The sequence below is a fragment of the Entelurus aequoreus genome, linkage group LG10 (assembly GCF_033978785.1).
Source record: "Entelurus aequoreus isolate RoL-2023_Sb linkage group LG10, RoL_Eaeq_v1.1, whole genome shotgun sequence".
Lineage (NCBI taxonomy): Eukaryota > Metazoa > Chordata > Actinopteri > Syngnathiformes > Syngnathidae > Entelurus > Entelurus aequoreus.
Window position 1 is genome coordinate 55,044,579 of NC_084740.1, and position 17,500 is coordinate 55,062,078.

A 17,500-nucleotide genomic window follows, 5' to 3' on the forward strand; every position below is an offset into this window, starting at 1 on the left:
CCACCAGTGCCTCCATGGAAATGCCCGCCTCTACCTCAAAGAACTGCTCACCCCCAAATCCTCCACACTCCGGACAGGCTAACCTCCTCCAACCTCCCAAGGACATAGCTACGAACAATGGGGGACCGGGCTTTCTGCTCCGCCGCTCCCAATCTGTGGAACGCTCTCCCTGACCACCTGAGGGCACCACAGACTGTGGATGCTTTTAAAAAAGGCTTAAAAACCCTTCTTTTTTTTTTTTTTTTAGATATATGCATACTAGTTCTGGCTATCAGGGTGTTCTAGTTTTTATTTTTATTTTTTTATTAACTTTTTATTTTTATTTTTTTTAATACACTGTAGCACTTTGAGGTTGTTTGCTCAAAGTAAAGTGCTTTTCACAAATACAATCTATTATTATTAGTATTACCTGGGAATTGATACCACTACCAGTTTTCAGCACATTTGTGTGTGTTTGTGTTACGAAATTCTAATTTGTTTATATATTGGTTTCTTTCACTTCTAATTCTCATTTGCAAGTATTATATAGTATACACTATGTATATATTCCGTTTATATAATATATTATATAGTATATCTGCTGCCCAGATCATGTTCTGTTTGGTTTTTGGACTCCCTCAGTTCCTGTTTTTGTGCACCCCTGGGTTTGTTTTCTGTTGCCATGGGTGTTTATTGTCTCAACCTGTCTCTGATTGGTGTTCGGGATGCTCACCTGTTTCCCGAGCACTAATCAGAGCACTATTTAATCCCGCCTTTGCCGGTCAGTCAGGCTGGCTTCCTAATTTGCTACAAGCAACAGCTAATGCAATTTGATTCCTGTTTTTGGTATATTAGCTTCCACGCTAAGCTCCTTTAGCTTTTGCCTTCTGGGCTATGAGCAGGCTTTTGTTTGTTCCCGAATGATTTATTGCTAAAATAAATATTTTCCTACCTGCACGCTGGTGTCCGAAGTCCGTCTGCATCTTGGGAGAACGAACCCCGCATCACAATGCGCCCAGATCGTTACAGTATATTCCAATACGTCGGATGGCAGTAGTCCATGGACTACGATGTGTTGCCGAGTCAGGGAGTAGTCTTTGCCATCTGTTTAAACTGAGTATTTTATTTAGCTGTTTGATTGTACAACTACTGGTTGTAGTTTTCATTGCCAATTGTGTTGACATTCACCGTGTGAAATCGCTGAAGCTAATCATGTATATTTTAAAATCCAATGTAAATTAGCATCAAGCTAGTGCATTTTAAAAAATAGTAAGTAAGTACATTTTATTTATAAAGCGTGTTTCACAGATAAAATCACAAAGCGCCGTACAAAACATAGGTGAAGTAAAACAACATTAAGTAAAAAAAAATGGGGGCAACGTCATAAAAAGTGGATTAAAAGTGATAGTTAAAAGGTTCATTACCTGAAAGCTTTACTAAAAAGGGAAGTTTTCAAATGTTTCTTAAAAGTTTCAACACAGTCAAGATCACGGAGGGACTGGTGCAAGTTGTTCCAGAGTCTGGAAGCTGTAGCCTGGAATGCCAGGTCTCCACGGGTTTTAAAATGTTTTTTTGGGATCTTTAGAAGACCCTGGCCTGAAGACCGGAGTCTGCGGCCTTAAGAGTCGGGGCATAACAAGTCAGTGACTTGTACAGCACTTTGGCTACCCCTGTGGTAAATTTTAAATGTGCTTTATAAATAAAGTTGATTTGATTTGATTTGACAGTAGGGATGGTGTTCCTGGGATTAAAGGCCTCACATTTTCTCCTCCAAACATATTGCTGGGTATTGTGGCCCAACAGCTCCATTTTTGTTTCATCTGACCACAGAACTTTTCTCCGGAATGTCTTATCTTTGTCCATGTGATGTCAGATGAAACAAAAATGGAGCTGTTTGGCCTTTGATCAGCCCACCACGAACATTCAAAAAAGAAGTCAACACACACTGTCAGCCATCCGAAAACTCAAAGGACTATACGTTGCACTTCATCTCCTGTTATTACTTTACCAAAGCATTGTTCAACCCATCCTTATGTACTGTTCCACATGTTTTTTCACCATGCTTTCTGTAACCAACCGGGCCAAACTCACACGCATTACAAACATAGCAGCTAAAATCATCGGCCTACCCACACCCAACATTTCAGACTTAAACCACAGGTCCATCACTCGACTGGCAAAAACAATAGTCCAGGATATCACTCACCACTACACCAATACATCATCCCACTACCATCAGGGCGCAGGTACAGAACCGCTCAGGAAAAGCCTTATCCCTGCAGCTATAGCCGCTCTTAACAGCAGGCCCGGTCGACCTGTCTGACAAGCCTGTAAATGTGTGTTGGTCATGTATGATGTCTTTTTGTTATTTTTGTTTTTGTGATGTGTAATGTCTATTGTTTAAATGTACGGCAGTGAAAATGAATTTCCCCAAGGGGACCAATAAATCTATATCTATATATCTTTGACCACAATACCCAGCAATATGTTTGGAGGAGAAAAGGTGAGGCCTTTAATCCCGGGAACACCATGCCTACTGCCAAGCATGGTGGTGGTAGTATTATGCTCTGGGCCTGTTTTGCTGCCAATGGAACTGGTGCATTACAGAGAGTAAATTGGACAATGAAAAAGGAGGATTAGCTCCAAATTCTTCAGGACAAGCTAAAATCATCAGGCCCGAGGTTGGGTCTTGGGCGCAGTTGGGTGTTCCAACAGGACAATGACCCCAAACACACCTCAAAAGTGGTAAAGGAATGGCTAAATCTGGCTAGAATGAAGGTTTTAGAATGGCCTTCCCAAAGTCCTGACTTAAAGGTGTGGACAATGCTGAAGAAACAAGTCCATGTCAGAAAAGCAACACATTTAGCTGAACTGCAGCAATTTAGTGGTCAAGCAGAAGCTTGTGGATGGCTACCAAAGCGCCTTATTGCAGGTAAACTTGCCAAGGGACATGTAAGCAAATATTAACATTGCTGTATGTATACTTTTGACCCTCACATTTTCAGTAGACCCATAATAAATTCACAAAAGAAGCAAACTTCATGAATGTTTTTTGTGACCAACAAGTATGTGCTCCAATCACTCTATCACAAAAAAATAAGAAATGATTGTAAAGTCAAGACAGCCATGACATGATGTTCTTTACAAGTGTACGTACACTTTTGACCACCACTGTATGTGTCATCCAGAATAATTTAGGATTAACCAGTGGGTTTTATTCCGAGAGGATCTACGTAGAACATCAAGTCTGTGTGTGGATATTAAATCCTCACTGCTACACAAGCTGCACACTGACTACTCTCAACATTGACTCCCTGCAGTATTGTCCCGTGAGATGCTCCGTGCAAAACAAGTGTAAAGGTTATCATTTGTGGAGGAGAAATTAAAGTTAAGTTAAGTTAAAGTACCAATAATTGTCACACACACACTAGGTATGGTGAAATTTGTCCTCTGCATTTGACCCAGGAGGTGATCAAGGGGATGGGTCAAATGCAGAGGACAAATTTCACCACACCTAGTGTGGGTGTGACAATCATTGGTACTTTAACTTAACTTAACTTTAATTTCTCCTCCACAATCCCTTCCCAAGCAGTTTTTATGCGATAGGCCGTGTGATGAAACACATTTTTTGGGTCCACATGTTTGCGGCGAGCAGGAGAGCGACGCGGCCGACCACATGATGGAAGATCCGTGTGTCAGATTTACAGCTAGGATGGAACAATGAGTGCCGCGAAACAATCGGAACACATAATCTCTTCTGGATGTCGCGCCGCTTCAAAGAGGCGGGAGCTTTTTTGTTTTGGTGTTTTTTCACACGGCGGCGCTCTGGATGGCTTGCAGATGTGACAGATGTCAGAGGATCACAAAGATGTGACAGATGTCAGAGGATCACTAAGATGTGACAGATGTCAGAGGATCACTAAGTGCGGCGTCATTCGCTTTCTTCGCCCGGCGTGGGAAAATACGCCATTTCTGAGATGAGGACGGCGGCCGACACTTCATGAGGTCGCCATGACCGTTGACATGCTTCACTTCAAGATTCAAGATTCAAGATTGTTTATTGTCATATGCACAGTTAAACAGACAGTTTGCCGTACAATGAAAATCTTACTTTGCTAGTCCACCCTTCAACAAGTCAATCAATCAATCAATCAATGTTTATTTATATAGCCCTAAATCACAAGTGTCTCAAAGGGCTGCACAAGCCACAACGACATCCTCGGTACAGAGCCCACATACGGGCAAGGAAAACTCACCCCAGTGGGACGTCAATGTGAATGACTATGAGAAACCTTGGAGAGGACCGCATATGTGGGTAACCCCCCCCCCCCCCTCTAGGGGAGACCGAAAGCAATGGATGTCGAGTGGGTCTGACATAATATTGTGAAAGTCCAACACATCAGCGAAAGTCCAGTCCATAGTGGGGCCAGCAGGAACCATCCCGAGCGAAGACGGGTCAGCAGCGTAGAGATGTCCCCATCCGATGGACAGGCTAGCGGTCCACCCCGGAGCAGAGTAGAAAAGAAAAGAAAAGAAACGGCAGATCAACTGGTCTAAAAAGGGAGTATATTTAAAGGCTAGAGTATACAAATGAGTTTTAAGATGAGACTTAAATGCTTCTACTGAGGTAGCATCTCTAACTTTTACCGGGAGGGCATTCCATAGTATTGGAGCCCGAATAGAAAACGCTCTATAGCCCGCAGACTTTTTTGGGCTCTGGGAATCACTAATAAGCCGGAGTTCTTTGAACGCAGATTTCTTGCCGGGACATCTGGTACAATACAATTGGCAAGATAGGATGGAGCTTGACCGTGTAGTATTTTATACGTAAGTAGTAAAACCTTAAAGTCGCATCTTAAGTGCACAGGAAGCCAGTGCAAGTGAGCCAGTATAGGCGTAATATGATCAAACTTTCTTGTTTTTGTCAAAAGTCTAGCAGCCGCATTTTGTACCATCTGTAATCTTTTAATGCTAGACATAGGGAGGCCCGAAAATAAAACGTTACAGTAATCGAGACGAGATGTAACGAACGCATGGATAATGATCTCAGCATCGCTTGAGGACAAAATGGAACAAATTTTAGCGATATTACGGAGATGAAAGAAGGCCGTTTTAGTAACACTCTTAATGTGTGACTCAAACGAGAGAGTTGGGTCGAAGATAATACCCAGATTCTTTACCGCGTTGCCTTGTTTAATTGTTTGGTTGTCAAATGTTAAGGTGGTATTATTAAATAGATGTCGGTGTTGAGCAGGACAGATAATCAGCATTTCTGTTTTCTTAGCGTTGAGTTGCAAAAAGTTAGCGGACATCCATTGTTTAATTTCATTAAGACACGCCTCCAGCTAACTACAATCCGGCGTTTTGGTCAGCTTTAGGGGCATGTAGAGTTGAGTGTCATCAGCATAACAGTGAAAGCTAACACCGTATTTGCGTATGATGTCACCTAGCGGCAGCATGTAAATACTAAAGAGTGCAGGGCCAAGAACCGAACCCTGGGGAACTCCGCACGTTACCTTAACATAGTCCGAGGTCACATTGTTATGGGAGACACACTGCATCCTGTCAGTAAGATAAGAGTTAAACCAAGACAAGGCTAAGTCTGACATCCCAATTCGCGTTTTGATACACTCTAATAAAATATTATGATCAACAGTATCGAAAGCGGCGCTAAGATCAAGAAGCAGCAACATAGATGACGCATCAGAATCCATCGTTAGCAATAGATCATTAGTCATTTTTGCGAGGGCTGTCTCCGTAGAGTGATTTGCCCTGAAACCGGATTGAAAAGGTTCACAGAGATTGTTAGACGCTAAGTGTTCATTTAGCTGCTGTGCGACAATTTTTTCGAGGATTTTCGAGATAAACGGAAGGTGGGACACCGGCCGGTAGTTTACCATGAGGTCAGGATCGAGGTTAGGTCTTTTGAGTAGAGGATGAATAACCGCTTTTTTGAATGCTAGGGGAACAGTGCCAGAGGAAAGTGATACGTTTATAATATTTAACACTGATGGACCTAATAATACAAAAAGCTCCTTGATAAGTTTCCCAGGAATTGGGTCAAGTAAACATGTTGTTTGTTTTGTCCCATTTACACATTTTAACAATTCCTCCAATGTTATTTCATCAAAGAGAGAGAAACTATTTTGGAGGGCAGTGTCCGTCGTATATACAGTCGTATCTGTGTTAACAGAACCCAGTTGTAGCTGAGATGCATTGTCTTTAATCTCTTTTCTAATGACTTCAATTTTCTTATTAAAGAAATTCATAAAGTCATCTGCTGAGTGGGTGGAGCTACTGGGAGGAGTCCCTTGTTGGGTTAGCGATGCTACTGTACTAAACAACAATTTAGGATCATTTTTGTTGAGGTGGATGAGATTTGAGTAATATTTAGCTTTAGCTGAGGTAAGCATGCGTTTATAAGTTATTAAACTATCACTCCATGCTTGATGGAAAACCTCAAGTTTAGTCGCACGCCATTTGCGTTCCAGCTTTCTACATGATCATTTCTGGGCTTTAGTTTCTTCTGTAAACCATGGGATACGCCTTTTAGGGGCCCTTTTTAGCTTTAGCGGTGCTACAGTATCAATGGTGTCGTGCAGGGCGTCGTTAAAGTTGTTAGTGAGGTTATCAATAGAGCCCACATAATTTGGGAATGGTGCCATTACCGAAGGCCGTAGGTCAGCAAGAGTCATCGTTGTGGCAGCATTAATGTTGCGGCTGCTATAGTAATTATTATTATTATTAGTTTGTTGACAATGAGTCAGAACTTCAAATTTTATAAGGTAATGATCGGACATTACTTTAGTGTACGGGAGTATCGTAACTTTAGAGGTGGTGACACCCCTGACAAGCACTAGATCTATCGTATTACCGTTGCGATGCGTGGGTTCATTTATTATTTGTGTAAGACCACAGCTATCAATTATAGTCTGGAGCGCCACGCATGGAGGGTCCGATGGGGTATTCATATGGATATTAAAGTCCCCCATTATGATTATATTGTCGGCGTGCGTCACTAGATCAGCAACAAACTCTGAGAATTCACTGATGAAGTCCGAATAGGGCCCAGGGGGGCGGTAGATAACAGCCAGGTGGAGAGGTAGCGGTGTGACAAACCTCATAGTGAGCACCTCAAACGAGTTATATTTATTATTTAGGTTAGGTGTAAAATTATAGTTTTCATTGTATATTAGTGCGACACCCCCTCCCCTTTTAAGAGGACGGGCAACATGTGCATTGGTATAGTTAGGAGGAGATGCCTCATTTAGCGCAAAAAAATCATCTGGTTTGAGCCAGGTCTCGGCGAGACCAACAACGTCAAGTTTGTTGTCTCTAATGACCTCATTAACTAATAACGTTTTGGAAGATAATGATCTTATGTTTAAAAAGCCCAAATTATAGGTAGTGGGCTGTTTTGAGGATTGTTTTTTGAAATTATCCGAAGTAGCAATATTAATAATGTTGCGTTTATTATGCGTAGTGCACTTTAAATAGTTTCGACCATATCTAGGAATTGATACGACGGGAATTTTCAGATTGTTTGCTTGATGCTGCGATAAACTGAACGCATCATAGTTAGCCACCTCAGTACAATATATGTCTGCCTCTGACACAGTCACAAAAGAAAAAACATTATGTGAGTTGTGTTTTATTTTAAGATAATTGCTATGTGTGCAGGGATTATCCAGCCTGGCGCCGGCTAGTTCTAGTTTAAATGACTTCTTACCCGGACAGTCCACGCTTCTTTGGTTAGCTTTTCCCTTTGTTGTTAGCCCCGCTCGGCATCCCCGCTTCTGCTTCCGCTCACACCGCTTACGTCGCCTCCATTGGCGGTCCCCGCTAATACTTGACTCCGCTGCTACAAAGGCCGCTCGATGTAACCCGCAAAGTATTCCCATGCTAGCGAGGAGGTCCACCGTACATGCATCTTTCAGTCTATAACGACCCGATCTATCCACATCCAAAATTGTCTGTCGGTCGTATGTGATCACAGAGTGTTCACGCTTTGAGCCAGCCATGAAATTGACAGAAATGACGGGTGTTTTTTGCCAAATCGCTCTACACTCCTAAGAGCGTCTTCAAGCTGCTGCATTTCAATGCGCCGCCATATAGCGAGTCTCACGGTACTTAGCTAAAAATAAAAATAGAAATAAAGATGTATATACAAGGCACAGTAAGTAACTTTGCCGTCATTTTCAACACATAGTACAGCTACTTCCTGCCATATAGAGGATATTTGGCTAGCATGTTTGCAGGAGTACCTTAAACACATTCAAATGCTCCTGTCACATAGAGGATCTTTGACTAGTGTTTTTTTTGCACTACGTCCTTAAAAAAAGCTCTTGTCACCACGAGGGATCTTTTGCAAAAGTTCTAGCAGTTGGTCTTCAAAACAGCAGAAGGCTCCTTTCATTTGAAGATCTTTGACGAGTGTTTATGCAGTACGACCTTGAAAGCATTATTTCATGCTTGAAATAAGAAATGATTACTTTAAAAAAGCAGTTTAATACTTGTGAGTGTTGATGACACAGCTTTGCAACAGTTGATATTCTAGTTTCAAGCATGTTTTACTCAATATAGGTCATCAAATCTCAGCAACAAGCTGTAATATCTTCATTTAGGACCAAAACACTTAAAACAAGTAAAACACTCTGACATAAAATCTTATGTATGGCCGCGCAAGTCCCGGGATGCCCAAAATGTCCATAACACACCCAGCCGAGTCCCACAGGGAGGGAGGGGGGATACAAGTTGGAAAAGTGGGCGAAAGTCCCACAAATGTTCAAAATACCTACCCAAGGTCGAGTCCCACAAGTCCCGCCGCCGGCCAGGATGCCCAAAATGTCCAAAACGCGCCCAGCAAAGTCCCACGGGAAGGCGGGGAGAAAAGTCGGTAAAATGTTCAAAAATCAAACCCATGTGGGACTCAAACCTGGGTAGGTGTTTTGAACATTTTGGGGACTTTTGCCGACCTTTTCCAACTTTTATCCCCCCTCCCCGTGGGACTCGGCTGGGTGTGTTATGGACATTTTGGGCATCCCGGCCGGCGGCGGGACTTGAGGGACTCGAACCTGGGTAGGTATTTTGAACATTTTTGAGGACTTTTGCCGACTTTTTTCACTTTTCTCCCCCTCTTCCCCGGAATAAAAGTTGGAAAAGTCGGCAAAAGTCCAACATTTTTTCCAAATACCTACCCAAGTTTGAGTCCCACAAGTCCCGCCGCCGGCCGCGCAAGTCCCAGGATGCCCAAAATGTCCAAAACGCGCCCAACAAAGTCCCACGGGAAGGCGGGGAGAAAAGTGAGAAAAGCGGGTAAAATGTTCAAAAATCACACCCGGGTTCGAGTGCCACAAGTCTTAAGACTTGTGGCACTCCATGTGGGACTCCAACCTGGGTACGTATTTTGAACATTTTTGGGACTTTTGCTGACTTTTCCAACTTTTATCCCCCCTCCCCGTGGGACTTTGCTGGGTGCGTTTTGGACATTTTTTGCATCCCGGGACTCGCGTGGCCGGCGGCAGGACTCGTGGGACTCGAACCCGGGGAGGCACTTTTGACCATTTTGGCCGCCTTTTCCCCTCTTCTTCCCCGCCTTCCTGTGCACCATTGCTGGGTGTGTTTTGGACATTTGGACAAACATAGTTTCAAGCATGTTTTACTCAATATAGGTAATCAAATCTCAGCAACAAGCTGTAATATCTTACTGACATCATTTAGGACCAGAACACTTAAAACAAGTAAAACACTCTAACATAAAATCTGCTTAGTAAGAAGAATGATCTTATCAGACAGCAAATAAGCAAACATCACCCTTATTTGAGATATTTAACCCTACTTAGATTTCAGTTTTTGCAGTGTGCCGTAGTAGTGGCATCAGAAAAGTGTTGTGATGGCAGCAACTGAACTGTACTACCTTTGTTTTGGTGTGACATGTCTCTGGCTGCAAGCTCTCTGGGCTATTCAAGGTGTGCAAATGGGGCATTGGAGTGATGACAAGGAGGGTAAAATAAGTTGTGAGCGCCCTCCCGGTGCACCTATTTATGCTGAGAACAAGCAGGAGAACACACACGAGCAAAAACCGGCAGGAAAAGTGCCGACACAAAAGACAAATGATTTATTATTATGGCTTTCAAGGCAAATACCCGAGGAGGAAGGAAGGCGCTCAGGTGTGTTTCTGGCAGACCCGGCCCGAGTGTTGGTGCTGAGAGACGAGCAGGGAATGAGACGCCTGAGAAGTCCTTGGGAGGAGACGGCAGACATCGCTCACTGGAAACATTTCGGGGAGAACTCTCGCATTCTTGACTCTCACTCTGTTGTTGCTCCCACAGCCGCCATTGTGAGAGTGATGCTCAATACATCCGTTTTCTACCGCTTGTCCCTTTCTGCCACCGACAAACACGGCGAATAGTGTTTTGGCAATCAATCCAGATCAATACAAATCTTCAGCAAAGAATCTGGCCAACATGATATTGCACTGCACAACAAACACACAATAGCTATAATCATAATAACAATAACAATACATCTATTTGACATTATAAAACACTTTGTGACAGTCGCGTGCTGTCGTGCAGGTTCCACGGACCACCAAGGAAGGACATTCTGTGAGCAGGTGTAGACTTCTTCATTTTTCAATAAATAAAGTCTTGCCGGGTTGCTTTGCAGCCTTTCTGTCTGCTGCTCGCTCCTCCGCTCCAGCTTTTCAGCTGCGTGAGTCGTTGTCTTCCGTGTGCTCTTTTCTGGCTTCCTTCTGGCTCCTTCTCGTCTCTCCGCCTCTCTCCTTGACGTTTCCGGCTGCCGCCCTTTTACCCAGTTGGAGATGATTATTAAATTGTGCCCAGCTGGGCGCTCCACGCACCTGGTGATAATTGCGGCGTCGATCTCGGCGCGCTCCGCCACGCTGCTCGCTCGCCGTCCACGCCTCCTTGCCGCCATCTTGGAGCGGGCTCCGGTGCGCCCTGCCTCGCTGTCGGACTACAGGCCCTGCCTCTCCACACATTTCTTTAGAAACTAAGACTCAGAACAACACTCATTCACCTTTAAGTCCCCAAATTATGACAGATAAAAAAAACAAAAAAACAATAAAAGAACAAAGCAGGCTTTGCTACACATCTTAAATATTTTCTGCAGTCCCAACACACTGTTGTCCTCCCAATGGTCCTACTTTCAGGTGAAAGTGAAGTGTGAAGTGAATTATATCTATATAGTGCTTTTCTCTAGTGACTCAAAGTGCTTCAGTGGCCTAGTGGTTAGAGTGTCCGCCCTGAGATCGGTAGGTTGGAGTTCAAATCCCAGCCGAGTCATACCAAAGACTATAAAAATGGGACCCATAACCTCCCTGCTTGGCACTCAGCAACACAGGTTGGAGTTGGGGGTTAAATCACCAAAAATGATTCCCGGGCGCGGCGCCGCTGCTGCCCACTGCTCCCCAAGGGGATGGGTCAAATGCAGAGGAAAAATTTCACCACATCTAGTGTGTGTGTGACAATCATTGGTACTTTAATCTTTAATCTTAATCTTTTACATAGTGAAACCCAATATCTGAGTTACATTTAAACCAGTGTGAGTGGCACTGGGAGGAGGTGGAGCAGGATGGCGGAAGCGGGGATCGAACCTGGAACCCTCAAGTTGCTGGCACGGCCACTCTACCAACCGATCTATGCCGCCCCACAAAAATCTCCTCATTCTCCCTTAAGTCATACCAAAGACTATAAAAAAACAGGACCCATTACCTCCCCGCTTGCCACTCAGCATCATGGGTCGGAATTGGGGGTTAAATCACCAAAAATGATTCCTGAGCGCGGCCACCGCTGCTGCTCACTGCTCCCCTCACCTCCCAGGGGATGGAACAAGGGGGTGAGTCAAATTCACCACACCTAGTGTGTGTGTGTGACTATCAGTGGTACTTTAACTTTAACCTAACTTTTATATAAAGCACTTTTAACCCTCTGGGGGCCAGGGAAAATGATATGAATGTTTGGATATGAATTTTTTTCTACTTTTTCTGCTCATATTTCTTAACATATATTTTTAAAATCTTTTTTATTGATTACATTTTTTCAATATCAAAAACTTAACGTTTTTTTTAAATTATTTTGACCCTTCAGAAGGCTTTTTTTTATCTGATAATGTCACATATTTCTTCTTTTCTATTTTAAAAGTTTAAAACTACTTTTTTTAAAAAAAATAAAAACAATCTCAATAAACTTCAGTCCTAAACAAAAATATCAAACATTTAATGTTATTATTTATTTATTTTTTTGACACTTTTGAAGGCCCTTTGATGACAATTTCTGACTCTTACTCTCAGGGAAAATTCTGACTTTTTTTTGCCCTTTCAGTACATTTTTGCTGTATTTTTGGCCTTAATGTTTGTTGTGTTACTCTATTTAACAAAATGTATCCTAAGAGGGTTTTTTTTTCATGTTATATTTCAAAATGTCCAATGTGTACTTCTTTAAAAGGTGTATGATACACTGCCAACCAATAGACAACCACCCGAGGCCAAACAAGTCTAAAAGTCCTTTCTACTTTTTCTGCTCATATTTATTTTTTTATATGTATATATATGTATATATATATATTTTAAATATTTTTTATTGATTACATTTTTTCAATATCAAAAACTTAATGTTTACTTCTTTTCTTATTTTGACCCTTTTGAAGGCTTTTTGATCTATGATGTCACAGATTTCTAATTTCTATTTTAAAAGTTTAAAACTATTTTTAAAATGTTTTTAAATGAAAACAATCTCAATAAACTTCAGTCATAAACAAAAATATCAAACATTTAATGTTATTTTTTTATTTATTTATTTGACATTTTTGAAGGCCTTTTGATGACAATTTTCTGACTCTTACTCAGAGAAAATGCTGACTTTTTTTGCCTTTTCAGTAGATTTTTGCTGTATTTTTGGCCTTAATGTTTGTTGTGTTACTTTAATTAACAAAATGTTTCCTAAGAGGTTTTTTTAATGTTATATTTCAAATTGTGTAATTCTTTAAGAGGTGAATGATACACTGGCAGTTATTTGACAACCACCCGAAGCCAAACAAGTCTAAAAGTCTTTCAATTTTCAAACAGCACAAAAACATTTTGAATATGTATTTTTTCTACTTTTTATGCTCAAAAATACATTTTGATATATATATTTTTAAATCTTTTGTATTGATACATTTTTTTAAATAAAACACTTCTCAGTAAGCTTCATTTCTAAACAAAAATATCAAATATTTAATGTTTTTTTTGTTGTTGACATTTTGACACTTTTGAAGGCCTTTTGTTGACAATTTTCTTACTCTTACTCTCAGGGAAAATTATATGAATGTTTGGATATGTATTTTTTATACTTTTTCTGCTCATTTCTTTTTTCAATATCAAAAACGTAATGTTTTTTTATATTATTTTGACCTTTTTGAAAGCTTTTTGATCTGATAATGTCACAGATTTATTTTTTTCTATTTTAAAAGTTTAAAACTTTAAAAAAATAAATAAAACAAATCTAAATAAACTCAGTTCTAAACAAAAATATCAAAAATTTAATGTTTTTTTATTTTATTTTGATGACAATTTTCTGACTCTCACTCAGAGAAAATGCTGACTTTTTTGCCCTTTCAGTACATTTTTGCTGCATTTTTGGCCTTAATGTTTGTTGTGTTACTCTATTTAACAACATGTTTCCTAAGAGGTTTTTTTTAATGTTATATTTCAAAATGTGTAATTCTTTAAGAGGTATATGATACACTGGCAGTTATGAGACAATCACCCGAAGCCAAACAAGTCTAAAAGTCTTTCAATTTTCAAACAGCACAAAAACATTTTGGATATGTATTTTGAGATATATATATATATATATATATATATATGTATATATATATATATATATATATATATATGTATATATATATATATATATATATATATATATGTATATATATATATGTATATATATATGTATGTATATATATATATATATATATATATATATATTGTTGCGTCGACAGCTCTTCCTCCCAAGGAAGTCAAAGTCTGCTGTCCACTCCCAAGTTCTTTTAATGGCAAATATGCTGATGTTAAATTGACCACCAAAAGCAGTAGTTGGTATTTCGTTGTTTATTGTCAAAGCTTTGGCAATAATGAGACCAATCCAGCACCCAAGCGTTCCCTAGCCCGGTCCAGATCGGTCTAGCTCGGTCTCCCCTGTGCTCGTTATCTCAGGAATGTTATGGCAGTCTCAACAGCGCTCTGCCTGTCTACTCAAGGACACTCGAATCCAAGCACTTTGTACCACACGAGACATTAGCTGATGTAAATATGACTATAGGAGTTTTTAGAAAGAAGTAACACTTAAATATGGATATATGGAAAATATCTCGTTCCATCACTCCCCCTTTAAGATCTTCTTATAAGATCTTTTACTACTAGTTAAACACTTCTAAAGCACGCCCCACATTAAAGTAGGTGCTGTTTTTTTTCTTTGAGCAAGCTAGCAATAAAACAACAGCTTATTTACATGGGAGATAGATGGAGGGAGTCCACGTCAATGTCGTCATGGTCAGGGAAGTAAACCAACAATTCTCGAAAGTCTTAAAGTTACCACTTTGCTAGACCCCCTTTAGTGACACTTAGCCCAAGGGGCGATAAAGCAACCGCATGAGGCTATGATGGCCAAAAAAGCTCCGAATGGAGACCAAGACAGACTTAATTAGGTCAGTCCACCTGCCTAATGTGTCCCTAGACAGGGCCTGGAGGCCCTTTAAGGCCCTCTGAACTGAGCCATCGGGGGTAGTGTTGTTAGGAATGAAGGTACAGCATTGGTCACCAAACATTGCACACACTCCTTCTTCCTTGGCTAGGATGCGGTCAAGGGCTATGCGGATCTGAACGGCCCTGAGGGAGGTCGGGGCAAGTTGTTCAGCAAGTCCCTCAACGGCGTCACGAGTCAGGTTGGTTAGTCTCAACGGCAGCGGGGAGTTAGAGAGGCCGCTGAAACAGGAGTTCCAAGGGATGTTAATTTGGTGAGTGGGGTCACCAGTCTAACCATAGCACAAAGCCCAACGGCTGACGTCGGGATTCTAATGTACAATCTGTGCTTCCCACAACACCAGAATAAGTCAGCTCGTGCCTAAGGGCCTATCCTAGAGGCATCTATCAGTGTGGTGCACCAGTAATGGTTGATGTCACCCAATTTGTTGGGGGACGGAGAGGGTCCTGTAGTTTGAAAACGCGTGTAATTCAGCTTTTGGGCCACAAAGGGAAGAAGTCGGGTGGCATTGTCAACAGAAGGGTACACATGTCAGTCAACTTAAAAGGGGCGGGGCAAGTGTGGGAAAAGGGACGTCCAGCGGAAGAAGCAACACAGTCACCCAGGTTTTGGCATCCACCTGAGCCACAGGTTGTCTGCACCCGCTCCTAAGGTCAAAGGTGAAAGTTACCAGGCCTTCGGTGGTGATGTCATTAGCACGCACGGATGTGAGCCTTTGAAACACCACCGAGGTGGGGTGGTACTTTAGGTGCTACAGAGGGTGTAGAGGTAGTTAACGCCCTCTCAAGGACATTAATTTTAATAATTCCTTTAGCGTCTATATCAGTCAGGTCAAGCCCCAAAACAACATAAAAGGGAAGATGGGCACAACTTACCAGAGTATGTTGTCTGCATCCGACACCAATGGTTCAGGGTTGAGTCGTAACAAATATAGAGGTTATTACCACGGTAATAGCTATTGTGTCCCCCGTAATTAATCACACTGCACAGGTCAAAAATAAGTCTTGCTATCCCCTTTGACCCAGTCTATTTAAAGTCCGCTGTATGTTCTTAGACACTTGTCAGTCACTGTCGTCAGGAAGGATGAACTGAGACACAAAGACAGTAGAACACGCCCAAGGGATAAACGGGGATAAACATCAAACTTTTCACTTAATGTAACGACACATATAGTTATGCTGCAAACAAGCAAGAAAAACTAAGAAACATTTAGCATACTGGATTGGTCTCACACAAGGATATACAATATAGAAGTTGAAAAGAGTAATGTAGGTAGAAAATCTCTCTCGTCTCCTGGGCTGAGGGGCAGATGTTGTGGCGATGTCAGCAATGACATCCGCTGGTAATCTGTCAGGTTCTTCAGTGCAGAGGGAGAGGTGGTACCAGGTGTCCCCCTCCACCAGCCAGTCGAAGGGCGTGGGACGTCCGTTCCACGACCTTGAAGGGACCAGTCCACCTGAGCTCCGTCCACTTGCGTTTGATGACCTTGATCTTGACCCTCTCAGCGGGCGGAAGGGAATCTGTACAGAAGAACTGGCACACAAATTCTGCAATTTTTTGTGTAAAATACCATTTTGGTTTTACGCTGAGTCCTCCTTCCATGGGGGGCTGCTGGTCCTGTGAATGGCTGACCTGTATGCAGCTCATAGGGTGAAAAACTCAAAGGGCGGTAAAACAGTTTTATTCACGGACCTTCGAATGATCATTGCAACGCTAATTGCAACATGTCAATCCAATTAAATTTGGTCTGTGCACAGATTTTAGCCAATTAGTTTTTTATGTTCTGGTCCATCCTTTCAACCTTGCCTTGGGACTCAGGATGGTACCCCAAACCTGTGTTCTAGTCCGAAAGCCTTTTCGACCAAGGCTAAGTGAGTATTTTTTTAATGGTTGCCGTTGTCTGACCTAATCTTTTTGGGGAAACCATGTCGGGGTACTAGGTCATTCACAAGTCATTTAATTACTGATATTGCATCCTCTTTTGAGGTTGTTGTTGATTCCGGCCAACCACTGTGATTGTCAACACAAGTCAGTACGTACCTTTTCCCTTGTACCGTATTGATCATATCAGTGAAATCAAAGACTATACCTGGTTCACACTCACCTCCTCCATATTCTAAATTTGATCTACTAAACTACTATCGATGTTTAAAATCGTTATTTTCAAATTAAAATTAGTTATAACTTCTTACCCACGGTAAAAACGTTAAAACTATGGAATGTGTCAGAGTCGGATGATTGTCGATTTTGTTCCAAGGAGTCTGTATCCACCCTCACTCACCCCCTTCTGTTTCTGAAAAAAGGACTGTGTTAGTCATACTATCACTTTCAGAAACATCTAAGAAAAAGGTCAGCTAGTAGTCAAGTAGCGGAGGACAGGTCATGTTTGAGGTCAATGATTGTCTCTTTAGCCTCTATGGTCCACTGGGGGGTGGTGTTAGGGTAGGGGACCCCTTAGCAATATCACAATTAACTCAAACTCAACTAAACCCTAGCTTTTATGTAACTTATTCAATATGGTGAAAGTAACAAATATGCTTATATTTATATTGTCACCAATACTAGAAAAATACTACCCTTGTGGCGAATGCTTTAGCAATAGTATTTTGAAATTTTACCACACCTGGTAGCCCCAATAATTCATTAAGTCAAGCTCATGTTGTAGAAAGTTGAATGATGCAGACACGTTTGTTACTGAATACTTTCTATCAGACTTCTACCATGGCAACTTTGTGTATGTAATGAGCAACTAT